Raw genomic sequence first — 24786 nt, 5'->3', positions numbered from 1 at the left:
CCTTAATATTGTTACAATTTTTTTTTCTCCTCTCTCTCACAAAAATGAGATGGATGAACTGATCATCCCATCATTTTTCATTATGAAAGAACTTTTCCTACTTCATCTTAATGTCTAGGGTGTTTCATTTAAGAACAGCTTAAATAAGCCCTATTTCAAAATAAGCTGTCCTGTAATGCCATTAGTTCCCAGCTAGTCACTATGTGAAGTCACAGAACTGTGTACAATCTCTCTTTTGATTCTAAAACCTTGGGAGAAAGTAATTGAGGTATAGACACTTGAGAGTCTCAATTTTATTGCTTTGCAGAGAAATTTCAATTTAGAGTTTATCTAGGTTACAGCCCCCAAATATTTCTCAAGGAGGATAAATCAAATTTGTTGCGAAGTTTCTACTCATATATTATTCAGTCCTATTACCTGAGCGCCTTGTTTGACATCGTCGGTTGGAACACTCTCTCGGCTATGATTAGAACTCAGCCTTGGTTTGGGTGACAACCCACTCTTCTTGCTTGTTTCTCTCTTTCTTTTAACTCCCAGATTCAACACAGTTCTTTGAAATGATTTATGTTTCATCCTAAGTCATTAGTGTGTGCTTCCAAGTGGCCAATCTTTCCTCCTTTGTTGGTTAATGTTTATAGGAAACCTCTTGGAGTAATGACTCACTGTGATACTCCATCACTTGCCTGCCTCCAGTACCAGTGATGAGCTTATATTTGAGACTTTACCCTTCTCTGTGTCTTTAAAACATATTCTGCTCTCTAAGTGGTGAATATGATTCTATCCCTGATCTATGGGTAAACACAGACCACTCTCTATGTATTAGGAAAAGATAGATGTGTGCCACCCTCCTCTGTTTTTCTGCAAGAAATGTTCTTTTATCTGCAGACTAAGAAACCATTTACAAAACTCATCTAGGTTGCTTCACAGATGCTTATTCATCGTTAGAGTAGTAGAAATCAAATGAAGTGTGGTAATATGTAACTACTTTTAAGAACTAGTTCTCCTTTTAAAAGAACGAGCTCACTCAAGTACTTCTATTTTTTAATACCTATTAAATAAAATCTACTTTCCTTACTCAGTGTCAAGGTACTATAAGACTCTGCCAAATTTGAATTCTGCTTGTTACTGAAACCCTGAGCCCTTATACATGGTGTTATAGAACACCTTTTCCAAATTCCTTCAGGCAAAGCCTCACAATCTTGAAAGAGGGGAGAGGAATGCTTTGGTGGTTATTTGTGCAGGTGATAAATTGTGCAGAACTAGACTTCAGAGTCTTGGAGCTGAAGGGAGTCACAAAGGAAGGTTTCTTCAATCTCTCTTCTTTTAGGGAAAGAAGAATGCCATCCTGACTAATGCCATAAAGCAACTAGCAACCTGAGTAATTAAATGATTTAACTAAAGCTCACTTGAATGGGTCTGTAGTCCATAACTGCCCTCCAATCCCCAAGAATTGTTTTGTTTAGTTTTTTCATCAACGGATCCCAGGTATCTAAAATAATGTCAGGCACTTAGAAGGCCCTATTTGCTCATTTAATGAAGGCATGAATTGATAAGCAGAGCTAAGGGAAAAAGGAATTCAAAATAGCAGTTGCCTTTCTCTTAAGGCAGCGTTTTCTCCACCACCTAACAATTCCTCTTTTGTTTGCATGTTTTGAGAGGCAGCATACTAGAATGGTCAAATACAAATGTTTTGAAAAAGAACTGCCTGTGTTCAAATTTCTGCTGTGTAATCTTCAACAAATTACTTACTTCACTATACCTCTCAATTTTCCTGTGTTAGAGATAATTACAGAACACATGTTTCTTAGGATTGCTGTGAGGATTACCTGAGTTAACTTGTGAACAGGACTTAAAATGATACCTAGCATGTTGTTGGCACTCAATCTGTGTTAGCTGCTATATGGGAATGGGCGGTCAGTGGCATGTGGTATAACTCACAGGGTTCCTTCCTGAAGGCAAATCTGGAACTCGACAAGTTCCTCTGAAACAAGGTGGAATCACGGGGCTTCAGCATGGGGTGCTGAAGACTTGCACCATGCAGCTCTCTTCACATGTCATATCGAGTCCCTGATTTCTGCAACCGCAGAATTTTAAGAGAAGCCTTGCTGAAAGCTTGAAACCAGTGTGAATACATTCATATGGTAAATAACAGAGCCTCTGAAAAGGGAACAATGAGATGCTCAAGAAATTCTGTGGGCTTTAGTGCCACCCAAATGGAATGTCTTCATTGGCTCAGCTGCTCATTAGCTGCCTGTCCTGGCAAAACTATTCAAATCCTTGGAACCTTAGTTTTCTCACTTGTAAATTTAATTAAAAAATACTTCTTATATAAAATATGAAATAATACATACATGTAAAGTGCTAAATGTATCAGAGATGTAATAAATGATAAACACTTAAAATAACTCTTATAGACATAAAAATCCAAGGGATTGGAAAAAAGCAATGCACATTGCTATGCAAAAATATCATTATTTCATTTGCTTACTTCTTCAGAAGGTAACAAGGTGGCTTCTAGGTAATTAGTACCATGCAAGTATTTTGTCTCGGGAGCCTTTGTTCATAAAATTTTATTCATAAACTCTGTTAAAATTATACTGTGACTTCATAGTCATCTCTGATACCAAAGCCTCCCTCTAACTAAGCTGCTTTTAGGAGACTTTGGTGTTTTTCTTAAGTAGAAGAAGAAAGGCAGAAAGAGAGGAAGAAAAGGAAGGAAGGGAGAAAGGGAGAGAGGAAGGACATACAGAGGGAGGGAAGGAAGGAGGGAGGGAGGGAAGGAAGAAAGGAAGGGAAGGAATGAGGGAGGTAAGGAAGGAAGGGGGAGAGAGGGAAAAGATAAAGAGGAATATAGAGATAACTAGACAGAGTGGACATCAAGGCCAATTTTGTCACCCATTTGCACTCCCTATTTTTCCCTTCCTTTTGGAGCTTGTTGATAATGAAGTTTTTTATCTGACTTTTGTGAGTGAAATATGGCTGTTATCAATCCATGCTACCTTGTAAGATGACTGGCCAGGTTAGTCTGCAATAACAAACAACTGCAGAATCTCAGAGCTTAAATCAACAACAAAAGGTTATTTCTTGTTCCTTCTATGGTTCTACCATGGATTAGATAGGAGCTCTAGGCTGCTTCATGCTTATTCAGCCAATAGAGCCTCTACCATCTGAAATGTTGCTAACGACTGTCATGGGTGAGGGAAGATAGCAAATTATGATCTGGCTCTTAACACATATCTTTGGCTAAAAGACTATGTGGCCCTGACAGTTGTCACTTTGAGGCAGGAAGTAGGCTGGAAGGGGAATGTGTCAAATATTTGGTGACCAGAAGGTGAGTAGTCATTATCTGGGATTCCCATATATTCTGATTCTCCTCTTCTGCATACATGGTAAGATTGCATTTTGATGCCCATTTGAATTAGCCGTTGGCCAGTGAAGTGTGAGTAAGGATGAAGGGTCACTTCCATATGGAAGCTTCAGAATCTAGTGTGCAATTTGGAATATTTTTTCCGCCTATCCAAGTGGCCCATATGTTTATGGCTCTGTCAGTCTGGGTTTTTGAGTAAAGACAGTGGAGTAGATTGCTCCCACCAACCTAAGATGGATGTGTACTATGAGCAGAAAATAATAGATTTGTGTTATGTCCTTGAGATTTGAATGTTGTTTGGTCTGGTACATACCTTAGCTCATTCTAACCAATTCTGATAGGAAACATATTAGGATAAATTTCCAAAAGTTAAAAAAAAGTTTTATTTATCTAGATTTATATATCCTCAAATTTAAAGAGCCCAAAGGCAACTTTTCACTATCATAGGGAGAAAAAATATATGTAGGCTCCTTTGATTGGTTTACTTGATTAGTGGGAGGGGTGCTGGTGTTAGTGAGAGGTCATATTTTGGAACAAAGACCAGTCTATATTAATTATAGCTGCAGGATGTGGTAGGGACATCAGCTTCTTTTCTGCTAGACAGAAAACATAATTTAGGGATTCATCACAAATGCATCCATCCTAATTACAGGGTATTGGAGAGCACGTGATTTTCACGCACACTGGCTTTTCTTTTTACTTTTTCTTTAAATGAGTTCATATACGTTTAAAGGGCAGATTCTTAATTTCTTAGCTTTGTCTTATAGAAGTCAATGAAGAAAAGAGGGTATTATTGGCAAGTGAGAGAACAATAGGTTTGTAGTCCAAGCAGATGGTTTGTGGGCCTCAAAGATTTCACACTCTCTCTCAGTCCTGAAAATTAGACAGAGTTATGAAATCAAGTACAGATCCTACTACTGATTCATGATGTGACCTTGGGCAAAGCACTTAATCACTTTAGATCTTAGTTTCCTCATTTTAAAAATGAGGATAATAATACTGGCATAAGTCATAGGGATGTTGTGTGGATAAACTAATTAATGATTGTAAAATGCTTTGAAAGTGCAAAGCGTTGTATAATTGTTAGGTGCCATTATTAAGAAGTATTATTAGTGTGTTGTGTTTAATTCTTATTAGGGCTTCTCTCTGCTTTGAAGTCAGTGGACTGTGGGATTGAGATAAGTTTACAGATGTGCTGCTCAAGTGCCTTTTTTGCCTGGAGAAAATACTCAGTACTTAGGGTAATCATCACTGTGAAGAGGATCTCTTCAAGATGAAGATAGGAAATGATCTCCTTTTTAAAAAATGGAAATTGCTCTAACTTTAAAAGTATCAATCAATTCTTTAAAACCTCATACAGCCCTGTGTTTCAGGAAAGTCTAACATCATGCAAAATTTGAAACTTCAGGAATTTTCTGCTCAGCATAACATGGGAAATGTTCTTTCTAAGATAACTTTAAATCAGCTGAACCAGCTCTTTCTAATTTTCCCACAGTGTTTGCTTCAAGGATGAAAACAAGTGAGGTCTCCTCTAGAGGAGAGAAATTCTGATCTGTGCTTGTGTTTTGCATTTACAAAAAGTTAAAACCCCAACCCAAATTAATTTTTATTTGTTTTGTAGATTCTCTGTTGGGAAATGTGTTTCTAGGTACATAAAAACAAGCTATGTTTTTGAAGGTCAAGTATACACCATGTTTATACATGACTACCTGGTGCAGCTAAACAATATTGACTTCGATGAAAAAAGACCATGGTCAGGCCTTGGGAGGATTTCTCATTAGCTGTGTGCGTTTTGACAAAATAATTTAACATCTGCCTCAGTTTTCATATATAGGAATGTGTGTGTAAAATCATTTCTGCTTATGAAATAGGCTGTGGAAGAGGTCAAAGAAGGTAAAATCTTTGAAAAGTATTATACAAATACAATGAGATAATTAAATTAAATTGTATTATATTATTTGATTTAACATTTTAATAATTTTTAATGTATTCCTGAGTTAACAAGACTCTAAATACATTTCCATGGATAATAAAGATATTAGAAACTAAAATAATTTTCTCAAAATAATCTACATACATGCCTTTAGTTTTATATCCTGAGACATGATGAGAAAGAAGTCCATATGCACTTTTCTGAGAAGTTGTCTGTTACGTAGGTCAAGGGGTATCTGAGATGTGAGTGGGCAGCTTTGGTCATTTGCTTTTCTGTTATCACATTCCTTTAAAAAAAAAATGCTGTGCACAGTTATATACATGTACAGCATTACATTTAAAAATCACCAGGAATGGGGAACATAGGATAGATTTGTTTGCTATGCAAACGAATAAAACTTGTACCAAAGAAATCTAATGTTTAAGTCCAAGACACAGAAGAGTTTTTAGAGTTTGAGCTTATTGTTTTATCATAGAGGATAAAAGCTTCCAGAAACTTCTGAGTAGGGGCCAAAAGTTTTCAGAGTCTAGCTTTCTAGGATCAGAGGACTAAAATACTTAGATCTACCCCTGAGGCACCATTATTTTCTACCAAACCCTTCACTTCTTATGATCACCTAAATCTTTGCAAGAAGAAAAATCTCACCATCCATTTATTTACTCCCCTAAAACTGTTGACCACGTGACATGACAGCCAACATGCCAGAGTTGTTTATCCCCTCAGAGGTGCCAGAGAAGAGGGTAATGGCAGAGTTGGTAAGGGTTGCCTCCTTATTTTTAGTCTTAAACTGGCATATTTTCTATGGTAGATACTCTGGTGGGCACCCAGATCCCCCTTTCAGAACCGAGGCACTATTTCTTCACCTCCTGGCAGTGTTGTCTGCTGATGACTCATGGCTACGTCTCTCTACCGGACTTGACTGCTGGTGAAGGAGCTGCCTCTCCAACGTAATGCCTGCCTCCCAGGGGCTAGCTCACATCCAGTGACTCAATAACGCAGTACAAAGCCACAGCCCCTTGTCTTGATGGGGAAAACTCCCAAAGACTATCTTAATGCCAAAGTTCTCTGTAAGTTTGGCTGAGACCTGTGTTACAACTGAATTACAGTTTGACTTTTTTTCTCAATCAACCTCGAAGCCATCAGGCTAATATCTAGGGTCAATTCCCCACATAACATGGCCAAGAATGTACTGGGTCTGCTATGGGAGCAAGCTCAAAGAGGCATATGTTCTCCAGGAACTGGGAGCATATTTGCTGGACTGGTTCCAGAGGGTGCTGGTTCAAAGTGGTTGGAACATAAAGTTGAAGAAGGGAGAGTTTATGAACATGAGATGACTTGCTCATGATATAGAATTTAACACCCTGGCAAGGGCTTTGTGAGATAGTGTTAACATATTGCTAAAATGATTCTTGAAAGCTTGGAAAAAATGATGGCCAGCACTATAAGAAATAGAAATGCCAGAATTTAGCAGACAGTGGATGAACTAACTAAAAGGCTCAGAGAAGTCTTGGTACACATAGGGCTGGAAAGCAGCAGATGGCCATGTTCTGGAGGACCTGGAGCCAGATAACAAAAATATTAGTGAGAGGAGCTTTGTTGTCCCTGAAAAGCCAGTGGTAGCTATCCTCTGTTGTCCAGGGCTCACTGAAAAGATGCTGTTACAGAATTGGACTCTGATAGCAAAGGAAATGGTGATGAGCGTAAGTCTGGCTCCTACAAAAAACACATAAATTCTAGTGAATGACAGGGGTATATCACAAACTCAGCCAGGCTTCAAGAACATGGTTGACAGCCATTGATCTGGCAAATCCATTTCTTCTCATCATATCAGGGAGGAGGAACAGAAGCACTTTACATTCACTTGGATTAGATAACAGTACAAACTTAACGTTTTGCCCCAGGGCTATGTTGTCTGTCTTGGACTCTTAAAGAACCTGGACTGTCTGGACATTCTGCTGAATCTCACATTGGTCTGTTATTTGAAGACATCATGTTTATCAGACTGATCTGCAGTAAGTGGCAAGTCTTGGTAAGGCATGCGTGATCCAGAAGGCAGGAGACAGACCTTATGGGGATGCAGGAGCCTTCGCCATCAGCTTTAGGTATCTGAGGCATGCTGGGACAGCCTCTCCAAATTAAAGGAGAAACTTGCAATTAAGCAGTGAGAAGCATTAAAAAGGAAACATAACATCTGGCAGGCCTCCTTGGATTCTGGAGGTAGCGTGTTTCACACTTAGTAATACTATTCCAGTCTTTTACTAAGGAACATTTTAATGCTGTCAACTTCGAGTGGGGTTTAGAATAGAAAAGAGCTGGACAGCATGTTCATGCCACAGTGGAATCAGCCCTGCCACTAGAGTCATATAATCTGGCATCTCTTATGCAAACCTCAGTGGGAAAATGACAAAACAGAACTGTAGTTAAGGAGCAAAGACATGCCCTCTGAAGTTAATAATTATGCACCTTTGGAAAAATAACTTAGTGTGTGCTACTGGGTGTTGGTAGTATGAGGCATTGAAATGAAAGTGCTACATCTGGGATTGAGCACAGCGAAGACCAGAAGGCAGAAGCAAACTGTATGTGCAGGTGGCCCCTTTCCCCATGTGAGGCACCACAGTGGAAACTGCACTTCTTCCTCTGCTCATACAATAGCTGTATCCAAGGAGGGGGATCTTATCCCAGTTGATAAAAGAGGAAAAAGGATGAACTTGGTTCATGAATGTATCAACTTATTAGATGCGTGCCAGCCAGAAATGTACTGCTGCAACACTACTGCCTCATTCAAAGGTGCCTCTGAATTGTAGCAATGAGAGGAAATCCTATCAGTGGTAATGCGCCTTTTGTGTGGTTCAAGTTAAGAATATACACAGATTCATGGTTGATAGTCAATGGCTTGGCCAGCTGGTGAGGGACCTAGAAGTAGAAAGATTGAAAGATTAGGGGTGGGCGTGGTGGCTCACACGTGTAATCCCAGCACTTTGGGTAGCTGCGGTGGGTGGATCACCCGAGGTCAGGAGTTTGAGACCAGCCTCACCAACGTAATGAAACCCAACTCTACTAAAAATACAATAATCAGCTGGGTATGGTGGCAGGCACCTGTAATCACAGCTACTCAGGGGGCTGAGGCAAGGGAATTGCTTGAATCCAGGAGGTGGAGGTTGCAGTAAGCCAAGATTGTGCCATTACATTCCAGCCTGGGTGACAAGAGTGAAACTCAGTCTCAAGAAAAAGAATGAATGAATGAATGAATGAATGAATGAATGAATTTTAGGAATGAGGGGTATGAGAAGTGGTGTGTAGATATATGGGAAGTGGTGTATAGGTGGACCTATTGAGTGGTCATGTATTATGAAGATCTTTGTTCTATGTATATGTTAATGCCTGTCACAGGGCATCAACACTAATAACACTAAAACTAATGACTATTTTGTAGTGCTGTATTCCCAGCACTACAATCTACAGGTCTAGGAACCAAGAGAAAAGGAACAGGAGTGTCTCTGCTTACCGTCTCTCCTAGTCACCTATTTAGGGACATTTTTTGCTTTCCATTTTAAAATATTTAGGCTCTGTTTATCTAGAAATCACCACAGAAAAAACTCTAAAAATAGCGAAAATGTTGTTGGCCACTCCAGTGTTGACACAATGACTGCATGAATAGAGTAGACATGGTGGAAAAGGTAGAGTCCGTGAATGGGCCATATGGCATGTATTCCCACTCACCAATGTTGAACTGGCCACTGCTGTTGCTGAATGCCTAATCTGACAGCAGCACAGACCAATGCTGAGCCTCCAACATGGCACCATCTCTCTATGAGAGGTGCCAGCTACTTTGTCAATGAATATCATCAGCCCCATTTCTCCCTGGAAATGATGGGGCTTTATCTTGACTGGAACAGACAAATATTCCAGGGATGATTCTACCTTTCCTAACTTCTGAAGCTCAGCTAGCAACACTATTTGAGGGCTTTAGTTTCTGTTCTATCAACGTAGTATATATATTACATTGCCTTGGATCAAGGGGCACACTTTACAGCAAGGGTAGTTGTGGGAGTGGGCACATTACGTTGGATACTGTCACATATCATACATCTTAGAAACTGTCAGCTTGAGAAACCCATGGCATAGCCTTTTGAAGGTGAGGTGCTAGTTTGTCATGGCACCCGCAAGGAACCAACTTGGAGATGATACCTGTGGAGTTGAGGTGCCATCTTCCAGATGTAGTATATAGCCTAAACTCATGACCATTTTACAGTGCTGTATTCCCAGTACTATAATCAATAGGTCTGGGAACCAAGAGAAAAGGAACAGGAGTGTCCCTGCTTATCATCTCTCCTAGTCACCCATTTAGGAACATCTTTTGCTTTCCATTTTTAAATGTTTAGGCTATGTTTATCTAGAATTCCTGGTTCTAACACAGGGAATGCTGCCACAAGATGCCATGGTAAAAGTTCCATCAAACTTGAAGTTGCAGCTGCTCCCTGCTTACTTCAGATTCCTCATGCCCAGAGACCAGCAGGCAGGGAAAACAATAATCCATACTGACAGGGGTCACCTGTCCTCAGGAGGAAGTATGGCCATTGTTGCACAATGAGAGAAAGGAAAAAATATGTTAGACACCCAGTTGATCCACTTGGATCTCACTTAGTACTCCCCTATTCAAACGGACAAGTGTGGGTGGCTGTGACCTTAGAACTAGGGTGACTAGGGACTCAGTCCCCTCTTAGATGAGGGTCTGTGTTATTCAGCAGCTAAATATCTGGACTAGCAGTGATGCTAGCCAAAGACGAGAAGAATTGACAAGGGTAGTAGAGAATGGAGACAATGAATATCAGTCGTGACCTTGAGACCACCTGCATTGGGGGCTATAGTTTGTCTCACTAACTTTCCTCTTGTAAATTTCTACAGGAAAAGAGACAAACTAGAATCCTACACCCTGCTCTCAGAGAGTGAGAAGTTATCAACTTACTCTATGAAGTAAGTGGATTTGAGTGGCCTGAGGTGCGAACTAAAATGGGTGCTGTGTGTACCACCTAGATATCCCCTTCAGAAATGGGACATCCAATCCCTCAGCTGCTAGTAGTGTTGCCTGATGATGATTCAAAACAATTCTCTCAGTGGGAATTGACCTCTGCTGAAAGTAGCTGTCTTACCAAGGCCATGGTTCCTCCCTGGTAGTAACCTGCATCTAATGACTAAGTGACATAGGAGCACAGAAGCCAAGCCCCACGGCCTTGATGAGAGCCAGTTCTGAAGGGTCATCTCAGCTTCAGAGGTCCCAGTAGGATAAACTGAGGTCTCTTTTGCAAGTTCCTTGTAGTTCACCTTCTCCTTCAATTCAATCCCATTTCTCTCCCTACCTTACAGGCATTGTTTCTAGGAATACTCCTCAGTAAACTTCCTGCATAACAAATCTCTGCCTCAGAACCTGCTTGGAGGGGAGGAAGACTTATAACTTTGTCCCCACCATCAAAATACAATTTAATTTAAAACATTTCAGTAAAGTTAAGATGTTTTCTGAATTAGTGCCCCCAAAAACATTTCCAAGCACCCCGTTTGTGTTTTGATTCATACAATCTGTGTCCTTTATTCATTCTATTTATTGAACAATTAAAGAGTGCTTTTCATATATGAGGCAGTGTGCCAAGCATTCTGGATTCAATGGCAAATAATGCGAGGCTCCTGACCTTAAGGATCTGATGGACAAAAGGGAAAAGTAGCTAAATTAATAGACAATTAAAATACACTTTAATTAATAGAACATAATGTGGGAATACAAACATGGGATAACTAATTTAGCTTGTTGAACAAAGCAACACAGAGAAATATTTGTAAGGTTTTCCAAAAGCAGTATCTGATCTGAACCTTTAAGATAAGTAGAAAATATCTAGGTAAAGAGTGAAATATGTTCAAAGAGTGGGAAACAGTGTGAGGTAAAAAGAGAACAGGTTTGGAGATAAGAAAACACTTCTTTAGGATCAGACCAAGGAGTGTGGTAGATATGAATGTGAGGTGCAGAGAGCTGTTGGCATCCGTGGAGTAACTTCAGGCAGGGGAGTGATATGGTCGGCTTTTCATTTTGGATTTACTGCTCTAGTCTAGTGGATGTAGAGAGAATGGATCAGAGAGGAGACCAGTTAGGAGTTCCTTGCAGCAATCTAGCTAAGAAATGATGGCTGGAAATCATGTAGTGGCAGAGGACATAAAGAAAATAAAATACTGGAATCCTGAGATTGGAAGGAAGTTAAATTAATAAATGTGGATGAGGGATTGGATGTAGAAATGTAGAGTGTTTGAAGATACCCTATTTGGATTAGGAGGTAGAAATGTCATTTTCTGAAATGTGTGGTGGGGGTGAAGGTAATGAAGGTAAGTGTGTTTGTATGTAGGGAGAGTATTGTAGAAAGGCTGAAATATTGTAACCGAGGGACGGGAGGAGGTTGCAGGGGTGTTCCAAAGACACTCACTGTTCCCTGATTGGTTGTGTTTTCCCAGATCCTTGGGCCTCACTCACCCAAGAATGGGGAGAGAGCCCTGGTGGCGTGGTGAGCTTGTTCAGCTAAGTATTGGACCTAGAGAGTTTTTCAGAAAAGTGATTTATTAGGCAGAGAGAGAGAGAAAGAGAGAGAGAGAGAGAGCTCCCACGCAGTCATGGGAGGGGATCCAGAGATGGAGTGCGTATAGGTAAGGGAGTAGAGGGATTTTAACCTCGGAGTTACTCCTGCTCCATTCAAGTTCTTATCCAGTGAGAGGACCTTTTCCAAACTTCCTCTGGAGTGATTGGTCTTCGACTCTGATGGTGGGTTAGCTGCCTGGCTTGCAATAGAGCCTCCTTACAAGGCTTTTGGTGGTCTTTTTAAACAAAGGAAGCTCACCTGGGTTGTCTACCTTCCTGAGTGAGGGAAAGTGAGACAAAGGACTCTAGGATCCCAGATGGGGAGGTGGTTAGAGGTATGGTGCTGGGAAGTTCTTGCATTTGAAACTACGCCCCTTGTGGACCCAGGAAGAGAAGTTAACATAGTCCCTCAGTATGATGACTTTTATTTTTCTATTTCTATTCAGACATTTTGAGATGTCCTAAGACAATTGGCTATGTGGATAGGGAGATCTGGTTTAGGGACCACATCATACAGACAGTAGAAGCCATGGATAATCTCATTCCAGGAGCAGATAAACAGTGGGAAGAGAATGGAGCTGAAGACAATTCCAGCTCCAAAGCTAGTGACAAGAGCTGACTATGTTCTTTATCCTCTTTGTAGGAATCATGAATTAGAGGATACTATTTGGTGTGGTCTTTTACCCAAGATAAATAATGTAAGTTTCCGTAATCTTTCCTCATTGTTCGAATTGTAAATTTCTTTGGAAGTTCGGTGATATTTTCTATGTTCCCATTTAGTTCTGAGGATCAGAATTAGACACATTATATTTATTGTTATTATCTTTGACAAGAGCAGCACTAAAAAGCCTTCCTAAGATGCCATATGCATCACTGCCTTAGGAAAATAGGCATACCACTTGTCACTTCCCTAAAACAGGTGCTCCCAAAGGCAATTCCTGCATGTCCCAGGGGACTTGTGTGTGTGTGTGTGTGTGTGTGTGTGTGTGTATATATATTTTTTTTTTAAGTGCAATTTTTGAACCAGTGTAACATGATAGAACATGTATTTAGGATGCAATTGGTTCTGGATTAATTAAGTAAGAAATGTATTTAATTATTTCTCACCCCTTGAAGAATATTTTTACCTCTCCATTAAATAAATCAGATTTTAAACAAAAATGAAAAGTCACTCAAATGTAATTCAAAATACAGCAGTCTCTTGATTTATGAAAATTAGCTATCATACTTTTTTTTGAAAATAACCCTTTGTTTAAACATTAAAATCAACAGATGACAGCTTTAGTTATCTGAGACAATTTCATGCATTGCAATATTTACTTATTTGGGAGAATGTTAAATGCTTTTAAAAATTCTTTGTACCTGAAGTGAATATATAATAAATATGTAGAGTATTTCAGTTGCATGTAATGACTGTGAAGCTGAAGGAAAGGCTGGCTTTTCCAAGTCCTGAGCAACTGATTTTATCTTTTCTTCCCTGATTCTTTCTCTCCAAGTTTTCTTTTTTTTTGTTTTCTGAGACGGAGTCTTGCTTTGTTGCCCAGACTGGAGTGCAGTGATGCAAACTCGGCTCGCTGCAACCTCTGCCTTTTGGTTCAAGAGATTCTCCTGCCTCAGTCTCCTGAGTAGCTGGGATTACAGGCATGCACCACCACACCCAACTAATTTTTGTTTTTTTTTTTTTTTTTTAGTAGATATGGGGTTTCATCATGTTGGTCAGGCTGGTCTCAAACTCCTGACCTTGTGATCTGCCCGCCTCAGCCTCTCAAAGAGCTGGGATTACAGGCATGAGCCACCACACCCAGCCCTCTCCAAGTTTTCTAAAGGTATAGCATCTGTGTAGACTCAGGGAAGGACTACACTACGAAGATGTGCTGTCAATGAGCTTTGGAAACTGTGTGTCCTCCTGCTAGCCAAGCCATTTTTCTTTCTATCCCGAAGAACCCCGGTCTCTTTTTATTTCCTGGTCAATCTTAATATTTCTAATTTTCAACTCTAAAATGGGAATAATGAAGATTTATCCCCATTTCTCTGTCTTAAAGAGAAATATACACAAAGCACTCAGAGCATTAGCTAACTCAGATTCTATTGTGTGCTAAGTTCTTTCTATGTATCTATGTATCTATCTGTCTAATCTATCTTCTATCTATCCATCCATCTATCCATCCATCCATCCATCCATCCCCTTTTAGGATTCACCACAACACCATGAATTGGTACTGTTATTAACCCCTCTTGATAGATAAGAAAACTGAGGCAAGGGAAAGCTAAGTAACTTGTCTGAGATTTCCTGGCTGGAAAGTGGCAGGACCAGGCTTAGAGTCTCCACAGTTTGGCTTTTGAGCTGATCCTCTTAAACATGCTGTTATCCTGCCTTTCAACGGTGTGAGCTTGTAAAACAATAGGAGCAATTTGGTGTGCTGCAGAATCAACTGGGGGATTTGGGTAAGAATAGAGAAAAAAGCAAGAGAAATTCTTCATAGGCAGCCAAGAATAAAAGAGCCTGAGAGCATCTACACCAATTTCCATAACTTAAAGTGTAAAAAAAGTGGGAAAAGCATTTTGTTTTTCTGCTTAAACTTGTTGCACAGTAGAGGAAGATAATTTTAACTATCTAAACTTGTTTGAGGCTTTAAGAAGTAGGCCTCAGAGACTCAAAAATCAAAGTGAAGTGAAGTAAAATTAGCAATTGTTTTCTAAAAAATTCATGTAACTCTTAGCAATGATTTAGGCTTTCCAAACAACATAAATTATATATGCAGATTACATCTAATTATAATGCCTTTCCTTCTAGATTATTGAACTCGTACACAATAGGATTTTAATTGATTCTCACCAGCCTGCATGTCTAGTGTTTGATTAAAAATATGCCCATTGTCAAGAAAATAAATTCATTTAGACATTGATAAGCATTTGTAGAAGATAGGTGAACAAAATTTAAATTAAAAAATATAGTTATCTACATTTGAAAGAGTTACTTACTTATTATTTAATCTCTTTTGAAATATGTTTATAATATCCTTTCAAGGAGATGAGATCTACAGATCTTTAGCTGAATCTAACAATTGTAAACATTTTCTCTGATGTATCCTTTTTTTTTTTTTACATTTTGCCACTTAACAAAAATGTAATTCACTTACAGAATTATTTCTGTGTGTCTGTAACAGCTGTGATTTTTCCATCTTACTAAGCAGTTTGGAATTATCAGTACATTTCTATTTGTCTTATTTTGAAAATTGTTACTGTTTTTTAAAAGAATATATGGAATCATTAAATGAAATTTACAAGAGTTCATTGCTTTGGATGTTCCAGCACTAGGCCCAACAGACCAGACAAACCCAGAATGAAATCACTGTACCACATAATAAAACTGAACTTTGAAACAAGCCAGTTTTTCAAAAGACAGGAGATCACAGCAACTAATCAGAAGGGGCCTAGTTGACCTGAGCTGGCATGTTAAGGAAGTCCTCAGTGTTTTAATTCTATGAGGAAAGTAATTTTGAAACTATCAATTCTCTTTTGTTCACTGTTTCTGCTTTTTCTTAGTCCTTTTTTGCCTATAAAGTCATACTCCTGCTCAGTTCATTAGAACACTCATTCTGTTTTCTGGAATGAGATGTTGCCTGACTTTAGAATCCAATAAAAGCCAATTCGATCTTTAAGAAAAGCCAATTATATCTTTAAACTAAATTTGTAGTTTTGTCTTTTGACAGGATCTTTTTGAAGTTGTATGCCATTGACAATCTTTTCTGTGTTGTTGTACAGCACGTATGCTAACTGCAAAGAGCATGCCAGTTGGAATCTTAGACAATGGCCATCTGAATAAACAAAAATTTCAGTTGTTTTACAAAATAAGTGTGGTATTTACATAATAAATAAATTTTGTAATTTATTAGAATAACATTTGAATTTTCAAGCTGGCTATTCCCTGAGATTCAGAGCTCTTTTTGCCTGCTTTTTTTTTTTTTAAGATGAGATAATCTGAATATAAGGAATATTGATTGTATTATTAGTCTAAGTGAGACTTAGAGAGAAATATAAGCTTACTGTAGTGTGAATGATGCTTCTTTTACTGTCATGTGAATGGAAAATTAAGGGTAGACATTCTAAATCTGACGGCATAAGGAAGAATTCTGGCAAAAATCAGTTCTTCATTTTCTCTTAAGATATTTAGAATTTAGTTTAAATATTATATGCCAAGGTTAAAAGTTAGAAATATGTAAGGAAATATTTAAGAACTTACTATATGAAAACCTGTTTTCTTCATAGAACTCTTTGGTTATATGATTGGATAGGTAAAAACAAATTTGTAAAATATGGTAAATATGGGAAATTGTCCATATATTTGGAATTCATGCAGGAAACATGATATTTAGAAAGTATGTTATTCTGTTTTCTTAAGTACATAATGATAAGCGTTCTTTTCTCCACCAAGCCCCTTTCCTACATTTGTGGTTTTAATTTTTGTGTTTTTTATATTGTTATTGATAATATCTCAACACCAGCCTGCTATTGTTAATTCGTGATATTCCTTATGTAGTCTGGAAAGTAGAAGGTAGTAGCTAGTTAAAAGTTTTTGGTGTCTGATACAGAGATGTTTCTTTAAAAGTGTAGTAAACAAAATTAAATAATTTGAGATGTTTTTGAAACATGGCTTCTCTAACTCCACAGAACTTTATGACAAAAAATGATCTCTTATGATATTTTAATGTGAAATACAAGAAATTCTTTGAATTTAAAAAATTATCACTTTATGCGTATCTTGAAAGTTCTCATTTGATAGAAATTATTTGAAATAATGTTAGTTTCCTGTGGCTGCTGTGACAAACTACCACAAACCTGGTGATTTGAAACAACTGAAATTTTTTCTCTCACTGTTCTGGAAGCCAGAAGTCTGAAATCAGTGTCACTGTGTGGAAGTCCACAAGTGGGACGAGCTCTGCTGTGCTCCCGCAGAGGCCCTAGAGAGGAAGCTTTCTCTTGCCTCTTCCCGCTCCTGGTGGCCACTGGCCTTCCTTGTCTTGTGGCTGCCTCACTCCAGTCTCTGCCTTTGTGGTCACGTTGCCTTCTCCTCATTTATCTGGGTTGAATTTCCCCATGTGTCTTTCATAAAGACATTTGTGATTCATTTCAAGCCCATCTGGATAATCTAGGATAATTTTCCCATCTCAGAATTCTTAAACCCATTTGCTAAGACCCCTTTTCCATAGACGGTTACATTTGTAGGTTACAGGGGTATATTTGAGGGCCATGATTCAGCTTACTCTGGTAATATGTATTCATATTTAATCTTCTTCAGAAGGAATTGAAGCCAATGAGAAAAGCAGTTTCACTAAACTACTCTGAGTTGGTGATAAATATAAAACCTCTCTTTCTCCAACTAGTGTTGCATGTAAAGTTACCTGCTGCTATACATTGCCACCTGGATGGGCTGCCTTCACATAAACTAAATTCAAATAAAGCTCAAAACCAAATTCATCATCTTTTTCCCTGAGGTAGCGACTCCTCTTCGCTCCGAATTCTCCTTGTAGAGTCACCATCGTCCCAGCTATTGAGGCTGCACTTGGCAGGCGTCTCTTACTCTCGCTTCCTCCCCTCCCACATCCTATCCTCAAACGACCTCCCTCTTGAGTTTTCACGTACTTAAAACATCACTAGAGACATAAGCCCATTGAAACCACTTCAGATGTTTTAATCTAGACTGGGTGTCATCATAGCCTCCTAACTGACCACCTCATGTTAGTATTCCCCTATGACATTCTCTCTTACAGCCACCAGGTAAATCTTCCTAAAACACTACCTCGGCCCTTTAATTTTCCTGCATAGACACGTTGTTTGCCTCCTTATTTCATCTGCGATTAAATGTAAACTCTGCCTGGCCTTGATTTATTTCGTAGCCTTATTTCTGATGCCCTCCACCTGATCCTTTGGGTCCAGTCCAGGTGCATTGCTCTGTTCACAGTCCTCTGGGTGTGCCATTCCCAGCCCCCTCCCCACACCTCCACTTCTGACGTGCCTTTTCCCACCTTGGCTTTCAAAAGTCTACTCACTTTTCAAGACCCATCTGAGATGTGGTCTGAAGTAGGACATTTCCCTCTCATGTTTTTTTTGGGGGGGGAGATGGAGTCTCGCTCTGTTGACAGGCTGAAGTGCAGTGGCGCGATCTCCGCTCACTGCAATCTCTGCTTCCGAGGTTCAAGAGATTCTCCTGCCTCAGTCTCCTAAGTAGCTGGGATTACAGGCACGCACCACCACGACCAGGTAATTTTTTCTTTTTTTTTTTTGAGACGGAGTTTCGCTCTTGTTACCCAGGCTGGAGTGCAATGGCGCGATCTCCGCTCACCGCAACCTCTGCCTCCTGGGTTCAGGCAATTCTCCTGCCTCAGCCTCCTGAGTAGCTGGGATTACAGGCACGCACCACCATGCCCAGCTAATTTTTTTGTATTTTTAGTAGAGATTGGGTTTCACCATGTTGGCCAGGATCGTCTCGATTTCTGGACTCGTGATCTGTCCGCCTTGCTCTCCCAAAGTGCTGGGATTACAAGTGTGGCGCACTGCGCCCAGCCCCCTCTCACATAGTTCTAAGTAACGTCTGCATCCTTTTGGAGATGGACACTGAATGAGCAAAGATGAAGCCTTGTCTGTTGTTAAATTTCTTCACAGTGTTTTGCACAGATTAAGCATTTAATAAGTATTTCTCAAGTGAATTTTGCAAAGGCCCCCACTGGAAGTAGTTTGCTGTTTTCACATTGATTTGTATATTCCTCCCTCTTTCCATGTGCTTCTCTGATCACATATTGTTCATAAACCTTTTGACTATTTTTCATGCCTAACATTTGGTCATAACTTTGGCTTTTTCCTTCTTACCCCCGCTGCCCAACTGGAGGTTTAAATTTATTTTCCTGTATGGTCCTGTCGGCAGAACTGTTCAGAGAATTTGGGCCAATGAGGACATCCTGAGAGGGTTTTACATAAACTGCCTGTAAGTCTGTATGTTGTGCGGCACAGGACTATAGGAAACACCTCTGGTTTTCAATACTGAAGGCTTTTTATTTTAAGATATCCAAAATAGGCATAGCATGTATAAAAGTAAAAGCCCTGGACCTGCTCGCTCTCTTTAGTCTGAAATTATGTGTTTGCCAAAGTGTAATAGCTCTGGACAGGAAGTTATGCTCTCAGAGCATAATTCTCACAAGGAAGAGAATAAAAAGTTTAGACTCATGTCACATCCTGAATCTCAATCCCTTTATGTCTGGGCGATCTGCAGGGAGAACATTTCTTCTAGTCTTCCTTGCCAGGGAGAACTCTGGGGTTAGCATTTTAGTCCACAGTCCCCTGATGAATATTTATTAAGTGAGAGTGCAATGAGGATATAGAGGTGAAGGTGGTGTGGCCTGTGTCTTCAAGGAGCGGTGTCCCTATAGATGTCAGGAAGAAACTCCAGGAACATCCTAAAGAGAGTGTTTAAAATTGTAGATATCACAGTTACACAGTCAGTGTTGAGTTGTTTCCCTCTTCCTCGTAATCAGAGGCACCTGTGTAGGCACTCAGCGTTGTCCTATTACTACCCTGTGGCGGTTGTTATTTCAGTTATTGCGTGACTTTTCCCGAGTGCTTTCACTCAACTTGTAATGGTTTGGGATAGAGGTTCCTTCACTATACCCACTAACAAAGGTGGCAGAGCCAGATTTGTACCTAGAAAAGTCGCTAAAATGCTCCATTTTCCAACTTTCTGAAAAGCCACAATACTGATCATACTCATAAGTACATAAAGCTCATTGATATTGAATTATCTCTGCCCAGGAAGAATATCCCATCACAACAGTGTTCATAGAGGCCCTTCTTTGCAATACAAAGGTAAAAAATGCAACATAAAATTGTATATTATGTTGGCATTAATTATTAATAGATTATAAGTTACTTTCTGACTGATGTATTTATCATTTATAAAGACACAATACCTTATTTCCATCTTTCAGTCAATCCTTTATTTTGATCAATTCTGTATTCCTGTATGTAACTCTCTTATATCGTACTTTTGAGTTATGTTGAGGTTTTGAACAACGATTAGACAAATGATGAGTGTTCTATGTTGGGTACGAGCATCTTTTGAAAAATCAAGAAGATGAAAGCAAAACCAAGAGTATACGATTCATTCTAATGTAATACTGGGATAGAAATGTGAGGATCTGATGTCAAATGGTAATAAATGCTGAGTTTTCCCAATGATATGAGACAAATTTGACAAAATACAAAATTTTAAGAACATATTTATAAACTAGTTTAATGTTCAATGGGAAAAATGGAATTTGATTTATGTTTTGCTTTACTGCATTTATTAATTTTTAAATACCACACAATTTATTTTCAAGGTTTATTTATCTTCATGTTTACTTGATGTAATTCTATTGCTCATAATATTGCACAGAGCTTGTCATCTGTAAGAATAAGAACTGTATGAAAATGCATCACTTTAATGTGGTAATGAATGGAATAGGAGTTTAGCTTCATTTCATTTTTCATGATAGAATTTGATTCAGAAGTTCTTATCTCTCATATCAATGTCACTCTCAAATATTTCTGGCTTAATAGGAACTTCTGAAACAAATTCTATCATGAAAAATGAAATGAAGTTAAATTCCTATTCCACCCTCTCACCCACCTCTCTCCTTCTCTGTCTTCCTCCTGGCCTCTTACCTCCCTGCCCTTCTCCCTCCTTTCCTCTCTTCTATCTTTCACTGGAGGGCACTATAGCATTTAAGCTTACACCATTGATTGAGGACCATCCCTTTCTAGAGACTGCAGAAGAAACACCTGCAATGTTGAGACACGAAAGATAAGAGTGATCCCAGAAAACCAAATGGGTGCCTGTAGAAGAGGAAATGATGCACAAGGATTTTGTTTTGATTCATCACCAGGTTGACTAGATGCCCAGGCTTCTTACTATTCATGTGATCTGCACCTGTGCTGAAAAGCCTTCTTTATATTCTGTGAGAATAAAAGAGGATGGTCACAAAATATTCTAGAGTCTTCTCAGGGTATTGTACTTCATATCTACAACAATATTTTGAGCACCTACTAATGTAGGGGACTGTGGCTTGTGTCCAATATAGAAAAAAATAAAATAATTCCTGCTCTATTTGGGGAAGAAGTTCCAAATCAGAGTAAGGGAACCCAGAGGAAGCAAAAACTGATACTGATGGAGTCTGTTTAAGTAAAGGCACTGAATAGTGGAAAGGTAAACACGTATGAAGACTGAAATTCAAATAAGAAGGTCTCCCAAAAGCTGAAATGCAGAATAATGATAGTCGATAAAAAAAACAGAATCTCTGACCAGAGATGGTTTTTCATACTCTACAAACAAGGTGGGATTTGTTAATAGAATACACCTGCTGGAAAATGAGACTGGAGGGAGCTGGCAGGAGGGAGGAATGGGCTGAGAGAATATGTGGGAGAAGAATAGAGATTCAGAAAGATTCCATCAAATACTTTTGCAGCTGCCTTCTATACTGGTTTGAAGTCTCCTAGTTTGCCTTGACTTACATGTGTCTGAGTCAACTCTACTGGTAAATGTTTTTCCAGCTTTAAGAAGAAGAAAAAATCCACTCCAGTGATGGATATTGGTTGTCTTTTAAAGGTGCTCTTCAGACACTAGTTAGTGTTCCAGTTAACCATGAAAGATATATAAGCCCTGTACAAGTTGGCGATCATACCAGGTCATTGATTTATTATCATTAAATTGCCTGATTGGTAGTTTTGTTGAGATGAAGGCTGGGTAAAATATTAAAGTGAATGCTACATGAAAAATCCATCTCCAGCTTGTAAGCTCTCACCCGGCATAGTATCTCTGTGTTCCCTGACACCCTGAAGCCCAATCGTGCCTTCCGTGTACTTTTACATGCATAGACTCTCTTCTTCATTATGATTTGCCAATTCCCTGTTGCTCACATCGTACTACAGCAATAATCTTTGTCATTTTCGAATTGGTGTCCAGGTGGTTGCTGTCATATTGCATCCATTTTTAAATGTTCCTCAAACCCACTGAGGTGACGTGCGGTTTTCCGAGAGTGTGAATTATTTTTTTCCCCAAATTTTGTCTCTTTGGTGGAAGAAAAATTTACTCTCTTCTTTGACAGCTGGACAAGGAGAGATTGCAATCTCATTTCTCTCACAGTATTCTCTGGCAGCATCATGAATAAGCAACATTTTAGATGGTTGACTTCCAAAAAATGTTTCCTGTCAAGCTCCTGTCAGGATTTTGGAAGTCAGGGTACAACTTTTTTCCAGTTGTGATTTTCTGTAATTTCATTTCTGAAGTCTGAATTATGATTTTCTTTTCTGAGTTTTTTTCTGTAATAAAAGGCAAAATGGGAAGAAAAAGTAGCTAAATTCCTCATTGTGGTTGATGTAGAGGGTGGTCCATCATTTGAAATCTATAATGGGATTTTTTAATCTGGTAGTTTAATTATTGTTATATTTTAAATTGAATTATCTGGATCATGAGTCAATGTCTAAATAACCTTTCAGTGATCATTTTTATAGTATCAGATGATTTTTAAAAATATTATTGCATTTCATACTTACAAAAGAAACTGGGATATACATTAGACATTTCAGAATTTTTCTCAGTTATGACTATGAGAATGAAAAGAAAGTCTTTTAAACAGACCTGGGATTTTTCTTTTTGCTGCTATCTTGTCTACTTCAAGTTATAATTTTCAGTGGTTCTTGTTGGGAACTCCAGTTTAGGACACTCAGGAGATAGCTCTCGACAGCATTATTTCTATAGAGAGATCTCAGCTTAGTCATTGAGAGCATGGACTTAGAAGGTGGCCCAGCCCTAAACCTGATTCTTCCAGCATCCGTATGACCTTGAACAAATTGCTTACCCTCTCATTTGCTCAGTTTCCTTATCTGTATAATGAGGATAATAAAAAACATATTTACTCCATCAGATTGTTGTAAGAATTAAATAAGTGAATATATGTTAGTTTCTTAGATTAAAGGCACATAGTAGGCATTGTGATGGTAAAATAATACATACATACTTAATTTATATCCAGTCTCACATTTTGGTATGGGGCAACTGGACATCTTGTCCAACAGTGGTATTCATAGTTTAATCTTGTCAGCAACAAAGTGTCCTGGGATTCCTGACTGAGGTAGAAGAATTAATAAGTGTAAGCTGTTTGCATTTTAGTATAGTCTAAGGTAACCCTCTCCTTTCTTTTTTTCCTATTATGAGTAAGCTTAGTTTTTTTTTAATATGTAGAGTTTATCTTTTAAAGAAGTTAGCATATAATTAAGATCTAGGCACCTTCTTCAACTCTCCCCATTCACTCATTTCATGCCTAATTTCATGTAATCCAACTTTGTTATGTTCTGAAATGTCTATTATTTATCCAACTATCCTAGAAGGTTCTGGTAGAGTTAATTTCTGTGGCTAGGGAAATTCTTTTAATTAATAGTCTTTCTATGACCTGTGACAAGACAGGACTGTGGTTAAGTTCAATTGCCATCAGGGATACACATAAACAATTCAGTGAGAATTTTGCCACCATTTTTCCTCCTTCAGAGGTTGATTACAGAATAGCTATCATTCAATAAAAGTCTAAAGGCTTGTCTAATTGTCTTACAGTTCATAGCCCTGTAGCCAACTGCAACTCTATACCATCAAAAGTACGATTTACTGAGGTATCATTCAAATTCCCCCTCGATTTAAGTTCTCAAGTTTCAGGATCGCCTGAGAATTAGGAACGACACATCAACACTCACCCAGTATCGTACAAGGATAGCTCAAGTAAGTCTAATGGGGAAGACATTTTTTTTTTTTTTTTACAAGCTCAGGGTAGGGGATATTTTTTGTCACTTTCTTAAGCAAGCGGACTACCACACCAGTAGAATTATAAGTTGTTAAATTATTTTCGACTCTCCCACCCTTTCTTTTTATTCCACCTCCAGAGACTACAGTAAGGTTTTAAAATTTTTGTTATTGTTGTGTACTTTTTTGGTACTTAGGGGTTACCTGTGGACCCCTCTCCAGAAGATTTTACATGCATACAATAAAACAAAACTTACTTAGGAAACCAGTTACATGGAAATATTCTGATCACGATTTTGAAAAATATGAAGACTAATTTATATGCTTTTATAGTAACACAGTAAATAGCAACAACTGACAACTGGTAAAAAAAAAAATTCCTGCAATTCCCAAGTACTGATGTGTATAAATGAAAATTTGAGATTCTGTAACAACTGGAATCTAATAGGAAAGTATCTGTGATATCTACTGCTGACATAGTCAGAAGTTTTCCTGAAACCACTTTGCTTTTCCCCCTCATTCACAATGGAAGGAAATGGGAAGATTCACTCAGAGGTTAGTGAAAAGGATATTTTTTTCTTCTAAGTTCATGAACCCTAAGTTCCTGAGGATACAAACATACATAAATCTGGTTTTGTATCCCTAAGGAGCTCTATAGTTCACTGGGAGAAGCAGGTGGCAAGGTCAAAGAGTGCTGAGAAGTGGGGACACTGTCACCGCATAATCTCCATCAGCCCCCAAGTTATCTAACACAGGCACGCCTCAGAGATAGTGTGGGTTTGGGTCCAGATCACTGAAATAGAGCAAATAGCAGTAAAGTAAGTTATGCAATATCTTTGGTTTCCCAGTGCCTATGGAAGTGACATTTATATTCTACTATAGTCTGTTAGGTGTATAATAGCATTATGTCTAAAAATACAATGTAAATATCTTAATTTAAAAATATTGCTAAAAAATGCTAACAATCATCTGAGCCTTCAACAAGTTGTAATCTTTGCAGGTGGAAGTTCTTGCCTCAGTGTTCATGGCTGCTGACTGATAAGGGTGGTGGT

At 38.7% G+C, this 24786-nt stretch overlaps 1 protein-coding gene and 1 long non-coding RNA gene across 3 annotated transcripts in view; both read left to right on the top strand.

Moving 5' to 3' along the window:
• MACROD2 (mono-ADP ribosylhydrolase 2) overlaps positions 1-24786 on the top strand; it is a 2078532-nt gene that overhangs the window by 645154 nt on the left and 1408592 nt on the right. The window lies entirely within an intron of this gene.
• Positions 4988-12631, top strand: LOC105732697 (uncharacterized). Its single transcript, XR_001111037.1, has 4 exons — positions 4988-5152; positions 6109-6247; positions 10206-10246; positions 12360-12631. It is a non-coding gene; the product is annotated as an uncharacterized LOC105732697 (long non-coding RNA).

The sequence above is a fragment of the Aotus nancymaae genome, unplaced genomic scaffold (genome assembly GCF_030222135.1).
Source record: "Aotus nancymaae isolate 86718 unplaced genomic scaffold, 86718_ANA_hifiasm-v0.15.2.pri h1tg000001l, whole genome shotgun sequence".
Taxonomy (NCBI): Eukaryota; Metazoa; Chordata; class Mammalia; order Primates; family Aotidae; genus Aotus; species Aotus nancymaae.
Note: the sequence above shows the minus strand (reverse complement) of the source record. Positions and strands in the feature narration are given on the sequence as shown.